The sequence below is a fragment of the Chrysochloris asiatica genome, unplaced genomic scaffold (genome assembly GCF_000296735.1).
Source record: "Chrysochloris asiatica unplaced genomic scaffold, ChrAsi1.0 scaffold00019, whole genome shotgun sequence".
Taxonomy (NCBI): Eukaryota; Metazoa; Chordata; class Mammalia; order Afrosoricida; family Chrysochloridae; genus Chrysochloris; species Chrysochloris asiatica.
Genome location: NW_006408537.1, coordinates 11,561,003 through 11,575,326, shown reverse-complemented (window position 1 = coordinate 11,575,326; position 14,324 = coordinate 11,561,003). Strand labels below are relative to the sequence as shown.

General features: G+C 36.2%; 1 protein-coding gene and 1 pseudogene across 1 annotated transcript in view; both read left to right on the top strand.

Annotated features, from left to right (window-relative positions):
• Nucleotides 1–14,324, top strand: part of KHDRBS2 (KH domain containing, RNA binding, signal transduction associated 2) — an 864,427-nt gene that overhangs the window by 196,402 nt on the left and 653,701 nt on the right. The gene's annotated exons all lie outside the window — the stretch shown is intronic.
• Nucleotides 4,129–4,339, top strand: LOC102822641 (annotated as a pseudogene).

Sequence of the window (14,324 nt, the reverse complement as noted above, 5' to 3'; positions counted from 1 at the left end):
AAAAGAGGAAATCCATCCAATTTGCATGGGCTCACCTAATTTTTGATAGGAATTGCAAAGATTATGCCTTGAAGAGTCATATCAAGTGAATCACTGCATCATAACACATTAAACAGATCCATTTTTAGTTTTTAAGTTGGCGATAGTTAAAAAGAATGTTAAATTCAGTTTGGGTAAAACTATGAACAAATGTTATGCTTAGGTACACTTGGTGGAAATAGAAATTATTACATTCTTTTGGTGATACATATAATAGCCATTTTTATGTAATAAAATATAATAATTAGATAAGGACAGAAGGATGAATGCAATACAGTGTCCATTACAATCTTTAATAAATCTACAAATAATTGGAAATAGCCAAGATGTTCAGAAAATTTGATAAATTAATAAGAATTTATCTAAATAAAAAATTGGATGTTACTAAAATAATACTAAAGGTCTGTACTTAATAACAGAGAAAGATAGTGACAAAACATTTTAAAGTGTATATAGTAGATTGCATTTTGTTGTTGTTGTTGTTGTCAACATTCTCGTAGCCCTATTATCACATTTAGGTTATAACAGTAAATATAAAAAAATAACATATTTTTATTTAGCTATTTAAAATACCTGTACTTTTTTTTATATTCAGAGTATTCAGTGAATTCATCACTCTTAGTTATTTTAGAGGCTCCATTTCCTTGGGTTTTTTGATGTCACTCATCTCCTACTTTTTCTCCTTTGCTGCCTGTCTTTTTATTCTTCTCTGCCTAACTGCTATATCTAACCTATTTCATTGGAATTCCTAACGGCTTGATCCTTGGATGGTCTTATCAGTCTATACTGATTGCACTTACTTTCCCACATATTGCACTTACTTTCATGGCCACCACTTTATATTGACTATGGTTACGAATCGGGCTGCGAACCTTAAGGTCAGCAGTTGGAAACTACCAGCTGTTTTGTGGGAGAAAGATGAGGCTTTCTGCTCCTGTAAAGAATTATAGCCTCGGAAACCCTGTACAGGGTCTCTATGAGTTGAAACTGACTCCACGGCATATAACCACCACCACCACCACCATGGACACAAGAAACATTGATACTATTGTTTAATTCTCCTCTCTGTTTGGATATTGCATTGGCATCTCATAGTGTATATATATATATATATATATACTATTGATCGTCTATAAAATATTTTCTATTTTTGTTGTTGTTGTTAAGTGCCATTGAGTTAGTTTCAATTCATAGTGATCCTGTGTTTTTACTCTTATTTAAATTATTATACCTTTACCTTCCAGGAGCTTGATCCAGATATTTGGGTTTTATCCTGCACATTTTCTTCTGCCTTAACCTCTACTATGGTTCTATTTCTTAAATACTGAAGAAGTTGCCCATTTCTTTCCACCTGACTCGAGATATCATCACCTTACTTGTGCTAATGCATCAGTGGGTTCTCAAGATTCCTGTCTTTTTTTTTTTTCCTTTCCTTTTTTCAAAAAGGAGTCAGTATGTGCTCTTTAAAAAGTATGAACCCAACCATGAATCCTGCTCAAAACCATTTAGTGGCTTTCCAAAGTATTGAAGAAATAGCCTTAATCCATAGCAAATTCTGTTTCATGATCTCCCTCCCTAACTTTATGTGCATGCCACTGTTTCCCTCACACATTATTAGTCCTCATTCATTGCACAACCTGTCATCTCAGTCTCATCTCCAAGCTTCACATTTCCTTTACCTTCTTACTTTGATGTTCTGTCTACTACTATGTGTACTTGGAAACAGCTTATCCTTGAGATATTAACTTAAAATATTTTTTGCAAAGCAGTTTTTCTTAAAACTAAATAGGTAGGTCCTATTAAAAAAATTGAGTGACTATTGATTAGTAAAATGAAACTGAGATATGAATACTTGAATACATTTGTAGAAAGCATGTGGTTGTTTTGCACGCAGGTGTGCTAGACCCATAGAACTGAGTAGAGTAGTTATCTCCATGAGTCTTGAGGAAACTTGCAAATCAGATCATTGAGGCACTGTTAGTGTTTGTTGAGGAAAAGAAATGTATTAGGAGGAGTTCTGAGAGACTTACTATGGGAAAATGCCTACTAAATTTCATACCACATAATAGAATAGAGTTTACAAACTATGAACTGACTGACTTGCCATCACTCCTTGAGTGCTATTTTAAGAGTAAATTTTAAAAACACATATTTTGTCAGCATCTAAATCGTGGGGTGGGGTGGGGAGTGTGATTACAAGTGATTACAGGCATGAGTTCTCTAATTGGAAATCATATCAAACTAGCTTTTCAAACAGGAAAATACAGTATATTTAACATCCATTATCTGTGTTAAGACATTTTAACATTAAGGTATAATGTGAAACACATATTCAAGGAGGCATCAAAAAGTTCCTGGGAGAATTCCATTATGTTTAAATTCAATTTTCCATGAACTTTTTTGAATGCCCCTCAGGAGGGTAGCTAAACAATTGATAACTGATTGAAAAGGTACGCCTGAGTTTAATTGCCAGTATTTAAAGACATGTCTAATGGTATGTTCACTGGCCAGGCCCTGCTGAGTGCAGCACACAGCAGGCTGGCCTCAGTGCCACAGGGGACTTGTGCATCACTGTCCCCTGTCGCCTTCAGGTGGCTGCACACATCAGAGCCACGACTGTTGCGGGACCAGGGCTAGAGGTGAAAGAGCACTCGGTGCTGGTAGAGTTCTTGGTGTGCCTTCTCTCCCAGAAGCCACTCTGATATGAATCATGGGCAAATGAATGAATAAATGAAGAGTTTGAAATAGTATATCCAACCATGGATGACATTCGTGGTATGATACCACAGGCAGCTAGGATGATATATCAAAATAAGTTGAGAGGAACAAGTGGAGAAGCACTAAGCCATAATTAAGAAAACACACACACAACTGAATTCTCATAATACCATTTGCCTTTTAAAAAGTTAGTGTGTTCCAGGACATGCTCAGGACTCAGATGCTGTTGCAGAAACTGAAAGGACCTCCTTATACCTCATTGGGTATCAACATTTTCCATCAATCTGAATCCAGAATGAAAACTTCCTAGACTCTGGGATTGGAGAAAGTATGCTTGTGTCCAGTGGCACTCGTACAGCAAACAGTGACTGATTGCAGACACCATCAAAACCTTTCTCCTCTCTGCCTTCTTAAGCTTGGTACCCCGAGAAAAGGCCATCAGCAAGCAGTTTATTGTCCCCTGTATTCTTTAAACAGATGAAAGAACAAAGCCAGGAATCGATACTTTCACTGTTTTTTCCTGCTTATAACAAGCCATCAATAGCAGCGCCTCCAGTGTTACCTTGGACTGAGCCGGAATGTGTTTTTCCTGAAGAAAAAGTCTCAGACTGGGAATTCTAGGGCTGCCAAGTCATTTTATGTCCTATATACTTGACAATTCTCCTTGCTGCTTTTTCTTCTGCATTACTAGGTACAAATACCAGAATTATACTTGAAACTACAGTTGGTGCACTGGAGAATCTATCTTTTCAAGCACTCTGTCCAAAGGGGTGTGAGCCTATATTCCCTTCAGTTAGTTCAGAGTGCTGTCACAACTCCAGGGAAACTTCACAACTTTCCATTTAATGTTTTCTCTTCTTGAATTTTATTTTTCCCCCTAAGCTGTGACTAACTCCTCTCTCTAGTTTGTACTGTAACTATTGAGCCTGTTAATTTCTTCAGCATTTTGCTGCCTTCAGGGGAAAGAGTCCTCAATGGGCAGTGCTTCCAAGTACATTATTTTATTCCATATTCTCTAGCCTTTTTGATCAGCTATTGTTAGACCAATAGCCTAGTTAGTTTATCTTGCACCAAACTCTTTTTTGGTCTTAAAAAAAAAAACAAACAAACAAAAAAAAAGTTTATGCTTTCCCATTTCTTCTATTAATAGTTACAATAACATCAAACTGAGTCTCACTCACATTAAATGATTCACTTGAAATGCATAGAGAAGTTAAAATTTGCTTTTGTTTTATAAAGGGACTAGTTAAAGTGACACTTTTCTAAGTACATTATAAATCCTAAGTTCATGCACCCTGTGGGAACTCAATAAAGTTTTATTGAATTGAAAGAAAAAACGTCAATGTGGCAGGTAATAAGTGAGGGAGGAGGATGTTTCTATCTCTTCCTACTTTGACTGTTCTTTTTCCATGGTTTCTCAGGCAGGAGTGTTCTACTCAGCCTCTGTGGAAGACAATTTCCCTCAGGGCAGTACCAGCACAGCCAACTTGTGCCTCAACAGTCTGCTCTTGCCAATTAACAGACCGGTTTATGTGTTCTTTCACCTTTGGACTTGGATATTAAGCTCTTTAGACATAATTAATGCAACTAGAGCCAAGATGGTATACATAATAATGATATCACTTAGGCCTCTTTCTCTGAGAGTTCAACTAGTTTGAAATATTGAATTTAGTTTGCAGGAAAGATATTTTGCTTTGTTTATCAGAGGCTTAGAAAATGGAAGGATTAAACTGCAACTTTGATTGTACTCTTGTTCTACCCTTATATTTTGAAGATTCTAATTTATAACAACTTTATCCAAAGAAACATTTTGACAAAGTATCTTTTTGAAGATTAATAGCTATAACCATCAGCTGATAAATTCATTCATTATCCCAGTCTTTTAAAAAGTTAGACATTCTAAATACTGTTGGTTTTGATTCAGATACTTTAGTCAAATCACATACTAGGAATGACTGAAATAATTCTAGAGGAGCTGTATGAAAGTAGATGTAGGGAAATGCATTTGATATAAAAAGCCATATATAAAATGGAATTTTCACATACTTACAAAAGTCTTAGTTTGTAAAATTATCTTCATTAGTCTGGTGTCAAATGCTAATATTAATAATAAAACAAGTCAGTTCTTTTCCATGGGGGGGGGGGGGGGAGTATGTTCACTACTTTACCACTGACTTGAATAAGACTTCAAATGTAAACTCATCATACTTATTTTGTGTTGTTGTTATTTCAGACTGCAAAGGATGGTTACTGTGTTGGATAATGGAGTCATGAGATTTATTCTGTACCTAAAAAAAAATTTAAAGGTATATATATATATATATATATATACACACACACACACATAAAACCATCTATTTTTACCAACACATATGTTAAAAGTTCTGTCAATAAGAATCTACAATGAAGGACACTTTTAAGAGAAACATGTTAATTAGAATAAATGAGTAACTGATACTGTTCTGTACTACTCAGACTCTTTAAAGGACATTATATTCTGTTTTGAGCCTGACACTCCAAAATGGTCTAAATAGACAGACAGGGAAAAAAAATAACCCAGAGACTCTGCTAGTAGAGAATCATTCTTATAATGGGATGGGGGAGGGGAGGGCTGACTCTAAATCACCACCTTTGGAGAAGAGTGTATGGAAATGAAAATGTACCTGCAAAAGTTAAGACTGTAGCATCTTAGTTATCTACTGCTATTATAACAGAAATATATCACAAGTAGGCAGCTTTAACAAACAGAAATGTGCTCTTTCACAACTGAGAAAGTTGCAAGTTTGAATTCAAGATGCAGGCTCTAGGGAAAGGCATTCTCTTCCTTGATTCCTTGGTGATTTTCATGTGGCAGGGCACCTATCTTCTTCCATTTCTGCTATTATGCTTGCCGATTTGATCCCTATTGTACCTCAGAAGAGATTGATTTGTGACATACCCTGCTCCTTGGAAACCCTATACAGGGTCCCTGTGAGTCAGAACTGATTTGATGGCACTTAACAACAACAGTAATATGGTCTCATTAACATGACAAAGAATCCCAAATGGGATTCTAACTACCTCATGAGTTAGGATCTACAATATATATTTTTGGAGAATACAATTTAATTCACAACATCTAGGGGGGCGGGGTTGAAAGTAGCAATCTTCAAATGCTTTAAGGTGACACCTGGGCACAGAATAGATGTGCTAATTTAAAACCCATAACTAAGACTACTTGTACCAGTCATTGTTAGCAGTTTATAGCAACCCCATGTGTCATAATGTAGAACTGTGTTCCATAGGGTGTTCAATGGCTAATTTTTGAAGTATGTTGTTAGATTTTTCTTTCAAGTACCTCTGGGTGGACTTAAACCTTCTGCCTTCCTGGAATCAGCCAAATATATCAAGCATTTCCACTGCCCAGGGACATACCTAATACTGACAAAACCAAAATCAAACCAGTTACCCTAAGTTGACTCATGGTGACCCGATGAGCATGTCACTGAATTCTGCATGGGAAGAATATTGAAGTGGCAAAGGTTTCATTACAGCTTTATTAACTACAATTAACAGAGCAAAATATGAATTTGAAATTTCATGAGATGTTTAACAAAATGTTAAAATAAAATACAAATGGAATTACCCTTACATTTTGGGCTAAATGTTGAGGGCTACCATATGAAATATATGTTTCAAGTATAGCTCACCTCCTATAATTGTACTAATCATCTAAGAGGATCACTATCTAGTCTACAAAAAGTTTTCATTGTCTGTGCCCAAGTAGACTATATTTTCTTGTATTGAAAAGTGAATCTGACCTAACATTCACTTAAAATAAAAAGTCTTGTCTGTAAGAAAAATAAAGGAACCCTGGTAGCATAGTGGATTACAGCCTGGGCTGTTAACTGGAAGGTTAGTCATTGGAATCTACCAGCTGCTGCTCAGAAGAAAGATGAGACCTTCTGCTCCCATAAAGTTTTGTAGCCTTGGAAATCCTAGACAGGGTATCTATGAGTTGAAACCAACCCAATGGCACAAAACTAACACCACTATAATAGGTTTACCACCAAAAATGAATAACAGAATTTAGTTTTTGACTGCATAAACAGACAAGCAAAAGGTCAGAATGAGATCATCACACCTGAGATGTAACACTAAATATTTCAGATATAAGCTCATCCAAGTGTATGTAAAGAAAGCAACTGTAGCAGATACTGATGGTGCTTATCCTATCCTTTTGAGTTTTATTTATATATCTCTTGAAAAATCTGTTAATAGCTATGGACTTTATCTCTGTAAGTGGGAGGATGAGTGGGTGGTGCCATGTATATCACACAAGGATGATTTGTGTATTTCAGAAGGCCTATGAATTCTCTGAAGCCAATTAATGGCAATCTGGATATGAGGCCTTAATGTACTTTCTTTAGCTATACATTAGTAATCCAGAAATTTATAACATTTTTTCCATGTTTACTATAAAATTCTTTCAAGTGTTCCTGCATCTAATTATGCAACTGAAGATAGATCTTTCATACAACTGCCAAAATGATCTAAAATGGAAATCTCGTTATAAAATTTAAGGCCCCAAGGTTGGTTTGAACTGCAAGGTCTGTGGCTCAAACTCACCAGCTGCTCCTTGGAAACCCTACACAGGGTCGCTATGTCTCGAAACCAACTCGATGGCACTTAACAGCAATAAATATTATGTAATATATTTCCCATGAACTGTTTGCTACTCAATTTCTCTACTTCATCATTAGTCATCTCTGGCATTTAATGTCTATTGTGGAGTGCTTGTCATAGGCCAGACACTGTATCATTTATTTCACCTTGTTTGCCTCATTTAATTAATTTATAAAATCGTGCTTCATTTTCTAAAGTATGACTAAGAGATTTAAAGTTTTTAATGGAAAACAAAAAATTAGGAGCTCAAGAGAACTATGGAAAGAAAATATTAGAGAAAAAGAGATCCTGGAATATTTATATCTTTTAAATTACGGAATAAAATTAATAGTCCACAGGATTGTGATTATATTTTCCTTATATCCAGACATTTTAAATATTCCAATTTAGTACTTGAAACGTAAATAAGATGTACTGAATGGAGGAATGATGATGGTAAAGTGAAATCCCATTTGTCATAGTCAGAAGATGGATTGGCTTTAGGGGGCAGCAGCAAAGCATAACCCATTGCAGAAAAGTGAGGTCAGTTACCCAGTACTAAGTGGCACTGTGGATTAATGTGCTGGACTGCAAGATTGGCAGTTCAAGCTCATCAGCCACTCCTTGGAAACCCAGTTCAAGATCACTGAGTTGGAATTGACTCACCGACACTTAACAACAACAACAATGTTGCCCTATAAGATAAGCCCTGGACTGCTAACCACAAACAAGATGGGAAGTTTGAACCCACCAGCCTTTGGAAACAGAGGTGCTATGATTCCTAACTGACTCGACCGCACTTTGCAACAACACAACAAAGCAGTCCTCACAGGAGCCCTGGTGGTAGTGTGGGATATACTGTGGTTCAAACCCACCAGCTGCTCCACAGTCTTAGAAACCTATATGGTCGCTGTGAATCGGAATTGACTAGATAGCAGTGGATTTGGTGTTTGGTTTTAGTTAAAGCAATCCTCAAGGAGCACTAGTGGTGTTAGGCCCTCTAGTGGCCTAATCTAGTAGGAGACCCCAAAAAGATCATCAGGACTCGAGTTCGATGCAAAAGCAAGAGGTTTATTTACCAACGCGCTGGGGTCCACCTTCACAGACTCTTAAAACCAGGAGACAAAGGCGACATTTGCCAACGCGCTGGGGTCCACCCTCACACAGACTCCTGAAAACGGGAGCTGAGGGGACCCCGACTCACTATACGCACAAGTTTTTATAGGGTTTCAGGGGGCATAATTGCACAGCACTATAGATACAGTTTCTGATTGGTTGACATTTGGCAAAGTATGAGATGTTATAGTTTAATTGGTCATGGCATGAAGCAACCTTTTTAATCTATAAGCAGATGGGTTTTGGCAATTGCAAGTGTTTAGTGTTTAGGATATTCTCATTCGTCTGGGTCAGTCTGACCATTATGAGTTTCTCAAGGATTATTTTAACATTGAGGGCTAACTGATTGACCTTGTCTCTGGAGGGAACTGAAAACTGAGGCCTAATCTATTTAAAATGCTTCTTGAAGCCTGACTAAAGTTTGGTCAAGTAGCTAGGCAAAATCAGTTAGGGCCTTACAGTGGCACTCTGGGTTAAACATTGGGCAGCTGACTGAAAGTCTGTTGTTGGAATCCACTGTCTGCTCTGCAGGAGAAAGGTGAGGCTGTCTGCTCCTGTAAAGATTTATAGTTTCCAAAACCTTCTGGAGCACTTCTTCTCTGTCCTATGCAGTCAGTATGAGAAGGAATTCACTCATACTAAATGAGAAAACAGCCTTCATGCTTGATTGTCATTTAATGAATGTTTTTTCTTATCTCATGTTACTGTATTGGTTTAAGGAGTCCTGGTGTGGCGCTGTGGGTTAATGTGCCAGACTGCAAAGCCATTTGAACTGCAAGGTTGGCGGTTCAAGCTCACCAGCTGCTCCTTGGAAACCCTATACAGGGTCGCTATGGGTCGGAGCTGACTCAGTGGCACTTCACGACAACAACAAATATTGGTTTAAAATTCGAGGCAGAGATGATTACAAGGAGAGACAGAGCAGTTGAGGACTCTAGAATCATGGAAAGAGAAAGACTATGTGCTGGTGGCCAGGAGGCAGGCTTGTAGAATGTGCCCTTTGGTTGTTTAAATAATTATATATTCCTGAGTGTTTTTGTGTACATCCAAAACAACGTAAAACAAAAAACAGAAGGAATGGAAGCAAATACTGTTGAATGATGATACATGGAGGGGATTGTGATCATTGTAATGAACTGAAATAAGATAGGATGACTGTAAAACTGATGTTCCCTCATGTAAACTATTACTCAATTCACAATAAAAACTTTTAAAAGTCTCAGAAATTGTATACACTGTAGGGTCACTGTAAGTCAGAACCGACTGGAAGGCACTTAACATCAACAACAGTATGTGCCAGACACTACGTTATTGTGTTGTAGATTTAACAAAAAAGAGAAGAAAAAAAAAGTTTTACTTTTATCATCAGTATCAAATAACTCTGATTAAATGTATATTGTTCTGATTTAGTTGCTTTGCAATGAGAACTGTGTAGATTGTATCAGTATTCAGGAGATGAAGCAGTATAAGTGATACTCAGGTTATGTTTGTATTTCTTCCTAATTTATCATTATATATAAATGATAGGGCACCCTAGTGTTACAGTGGTCAAAGTGATCAGCAGCCAATGGAAGGGGCAGTGGAATCCACCAAGCAGCTGCCAGAGACAGATGTGACAATCTACCTTAAAAGTTCACAGCCTTGGAAACTACGGATCTACTTGATCCTATAGTGTTGCTATGAGCTGGAATTGATTTCAAGGGAATGAGCTCTGATACTGATTTATATAAATTAAAAAAAACAACAACTTTAAAATGTAATATTTTAGAAATGGGCAAGATAAATAATATGTCAGAATATATTTGCATTTTTTCAAATTAATCATTATATTAATAATTTTTTTTTAAAGTTAAGTCAAAATAATCACCTCTCCTTTCATGCCTTTCCACTGGCATCTAGTGAAAGTTTACTTTTGTTTTTTATGAAAATTTGTATCGATGGCTTTTTGAAAAGTAATAAAAATTAATACTAAACATTTTTTAAAGTACTATATTCCATTTTTGTGTGTATGTGCTAAAAACATCAAGCAATTTGTTTTCAAATCTGCTTATTTCAGGATAAAAAGAACAACATTGTATTTGCTAAAAGTACATTTCAAACAATTGCTATGACTTGCAAATGCTCATTTTATACACTGCATAATATTTAAAATATCTTAATTTTTATGCTCATCTTTTTTTTAAAAAAATAAGATAAAACATTAAAGATTCAGGTTTGTTTATATTTAATTTTTCCTTACACTTTGTTGTAACAGCAACACATATAGTTTTTAGTGAGATAGCTCTGTTTTCGTTAAATTTTTCTTGAGGAGTAATCTATATGTCATATCTGAAAAGTGTAGTGGGTTCGTAAATTCTAGTTCACAGTCAATTTCACACTCAACTATTTCTAGGCTTAATCAACCTCCTAGATGGTCTTGACAAGCTTCAGTTATTTTGTTATTTCTATTGTTTGGTTACTGACTGCTATTTTTAGAATTAAGTGAAAATGCAAGATGAGCAACTCACTGCAGAATCTTTTTTTTAAATCAGTTTTTGAGTAGTCACAGTAATAGCAGATTACATTTTTGTTTAAATTTCATGTAAGCAGAAACTTAGAAGTGTACTTGCTTTACAAATAACAAGAATTTCACATAAATCACAGTTGATAGTATATTTTTTTCTTGAAGTATGGATCCTTTAAAATACCAAATGACTCTTATCAATATTGGTTTTATGCAGAAGTGGCACTGCATCTTCAAGTTATCTGATTAGTCAAAAGAGCAAATGCATTTCTAAGGGCGCAACTATTGAAAAACAGTGGCAATTACAAGATAATTGAAGCTTGTCTAGATCATCTAGATGACTGAAAGGGAGTATATGATAACTTTTATGCATAGTGTATTGGTAATCAGGTAGACAAAAGGTTATTGAATGATTCTGCATACAATTGCTTTGACTCCAAGTCTTATTCAGAGCACAATGATCAATCATGATCTTGCTTCTAGAACATATAAGAGTCAGCCCACAAGTCACTCATTAACATCTGTCAACTGTGGACATGGGCAGTGAGGGGAATAGGGAATGTACAAATGAACAGAGCAGGAAAACAACTGTGTGGAACTAAGAACTTGGAAACACAGCTCATTGTGCAACTTCCGATGTGATTCCAGGATCACAGTTATATCTGATTGAATAATAATTAAACCACTTCAGAGGAGCTCTCTTTATTTAATTTGAGAATATCATGATAAGAACTCAGTTATTTTGAAATACTGGATTTTGTGTGTGTGTATAAATAAAACTTTATTGGAACAGAGCCACACCCATTTATTGTTTATAAATCCTTTTGCATTATAAGAACAGATCTGAGCAGCATTTATCTTGCTATTTTTGGAAAAAATTGCTGACCCCTTACTGACCCTTAGCATAGTGGTTGGAGTCCTGGTGTGGCGCTGTGGGTTAATGCGCTCAACTGCAAAGTTGGTTTGATCCTCTAGGTCAGCGAATCAAGCTCAGCATTTGCTCCTCGGAAACCCTATTTAGGGTTGGTGTGAATCGGGCTGCTAACCTCAAGGTCAGCAGTTTCAAATTACCAGACATTCCACAGGAGAAAGATGAGGCTTTCTGCTCCTACAAAAATTTACAGCCTTAGGAAACAGTGTACAGGCTCACTATGAGTTGGAACCAACTCCATGACACATAAACATCACCATCACTTTGGATCCTCAATTAGTTTTCGTGAGTAAATCAGACCAAAATAAATCTTGTTAATCTGTCACAAAACTATTTGGATGCCATATCATCATACTGGAAATTTGGAGAATTTTCTAGAATTCTGTTACAAGGGGAATTCATTAACCCTTAGAATTTGTAAAGTTACAAAACATGAACTGGATATATTCAGTCCTCATAGTGTTAAACACACATAAACATAGTGTGTGTTAAACACACACACAGACACACACAAAAGACAGAGGACATACAAGACAACATTATTTCACATAGAAATTTGTTTTAAAAATTGTATTATGAAAACAGTTGGAAAAGAGGTAAACACTGGACTTCTACAGCCTGATGCCATTAATCAATTGTTGAGAATTAGTGACTCTTTTCTTTCAGTAGTCCTATCCTTTTGAAAGGACATGTCCTCAGTCTCCTTAACCCCCCATTGTGCACAACAGTGAGGTCAGTTATCAGTAGTCATTTAATATAAATCTTGCCTTTTTAAACATTTATACCTGGTGTTACTGTTCATTATCATTGTGCATTGCCCTGGAAGACCTACAGTTTACAAGTTTACTCTAACTAGAATAGATTTTGATTTTATATGCTTAAAATAAATTATCACCAGAAGATGCCAGAAATTTAAAAGATAAATAACCTGGCACAGAATCTTAAGAATCACATTGATTCAAGAAAAAACTGAAAGGAAGTCAGTCAAATAGGTTGAACATGCAGGAGCTCAGAACAATCAACAGAGAATAGCGAGGAACACATTTTCAATAGCAAGACCAAGGCAACTTTTCAGGTGAAACTGCCACAGGTGAGTTCTTAACATATTTCACCTAAAACTACCAGCTTTGCCTAATGAAAATAGGCTGAATTACTGTACTTCAAAAGGATTATCCTTTTCCATGCAGAAGCCTGGCATCTCAGTTCCTTGTGGTTGTTCACTGTGATGGAGAGGTTTACATTTTAACATTAGTGAGCTTTTTAAGCTGTAATTAATTTGTAATGTTTTTGGCATAACCAGTTATTGATGAGTTCTTTCTGGTTCATGACAGCTCCATGTACATTAGAGTAAAATTGTGCTCTGTAGAGTTTCCAAAGACTAGTTACAAGCAGATCACTATACCTTTCTTTGGAGGTGACTCTAGGTGGACTGGTGATGGTGGTGGTAGTGGTGGTGGTGCTTTGTAATTGGTTAGGGTTTCTGAGGCTGTACCTCTTTATGGAAGTAGAAAGCCTCATTTTTCTATTGCAGAATGACTGGTAGTTTAGAACTGCTGACCTTGAGGTTAGCAACCCAACTCGTAACCACTGCATAACCAGAGCTCCTTCTAGGTGGACTAGTACCTACAAATTTTGGTTCAAAGCTGAGCACATTAATCATTTGCACAATCCAGCAACTCCAATATTTTTGCCATAGGGGAGGTAAAAACATAACCTTACTATTAAAAAACTTAATTTCAAGAGCCCAAATCTATAACAGACACTATTCCTTATTTGGAGTCTTGGTGTGACTCTGTGTGATAAAGCACTTGGACAACAGGTTAGTATGAACAACAAGGTTGGTGATTCAAACTCACCAGCAGCTCCTTGGAAACTTTACACAGGGTCACAGTGAGTCAGAACTGACTCAACAGAACTTAACAAAAATAACAACAGCACTCCTTATTTACAGTCATACAGAGTTAAGAATTCCTTGAATAAAATATAGTGAGTAGAAGCATATTTATGTTAATAGAATGATGTTGAATACTAAGTTATAGTGAATACCTAATATGCTTGATTGGGAATCATTAGGTAAATTTCCTTTTAATAAGCTGTTTGATTTGAAATGTTTCATCTTCTGTATTTCAATTTTCTTATGTTAAGTTAAAACACAAAACCTGTTAGAACAAAAGTTTAACTATGGCCCTTTACTCCTGCTACCAGCCAGACAGCTACGGTTTTATTTTTGTTTTGGAGTAGTGATTTTTGTCTCTGCTTTTATATCACTTCTGTTTTTGGTCCTTTTGATCACACTTTTTTCTTGGGGGTGGGAGCTTTTTTCTCCCTATACTACCCAAGAAGAGACAGGAAACATGGCCATATAGCCAAGCT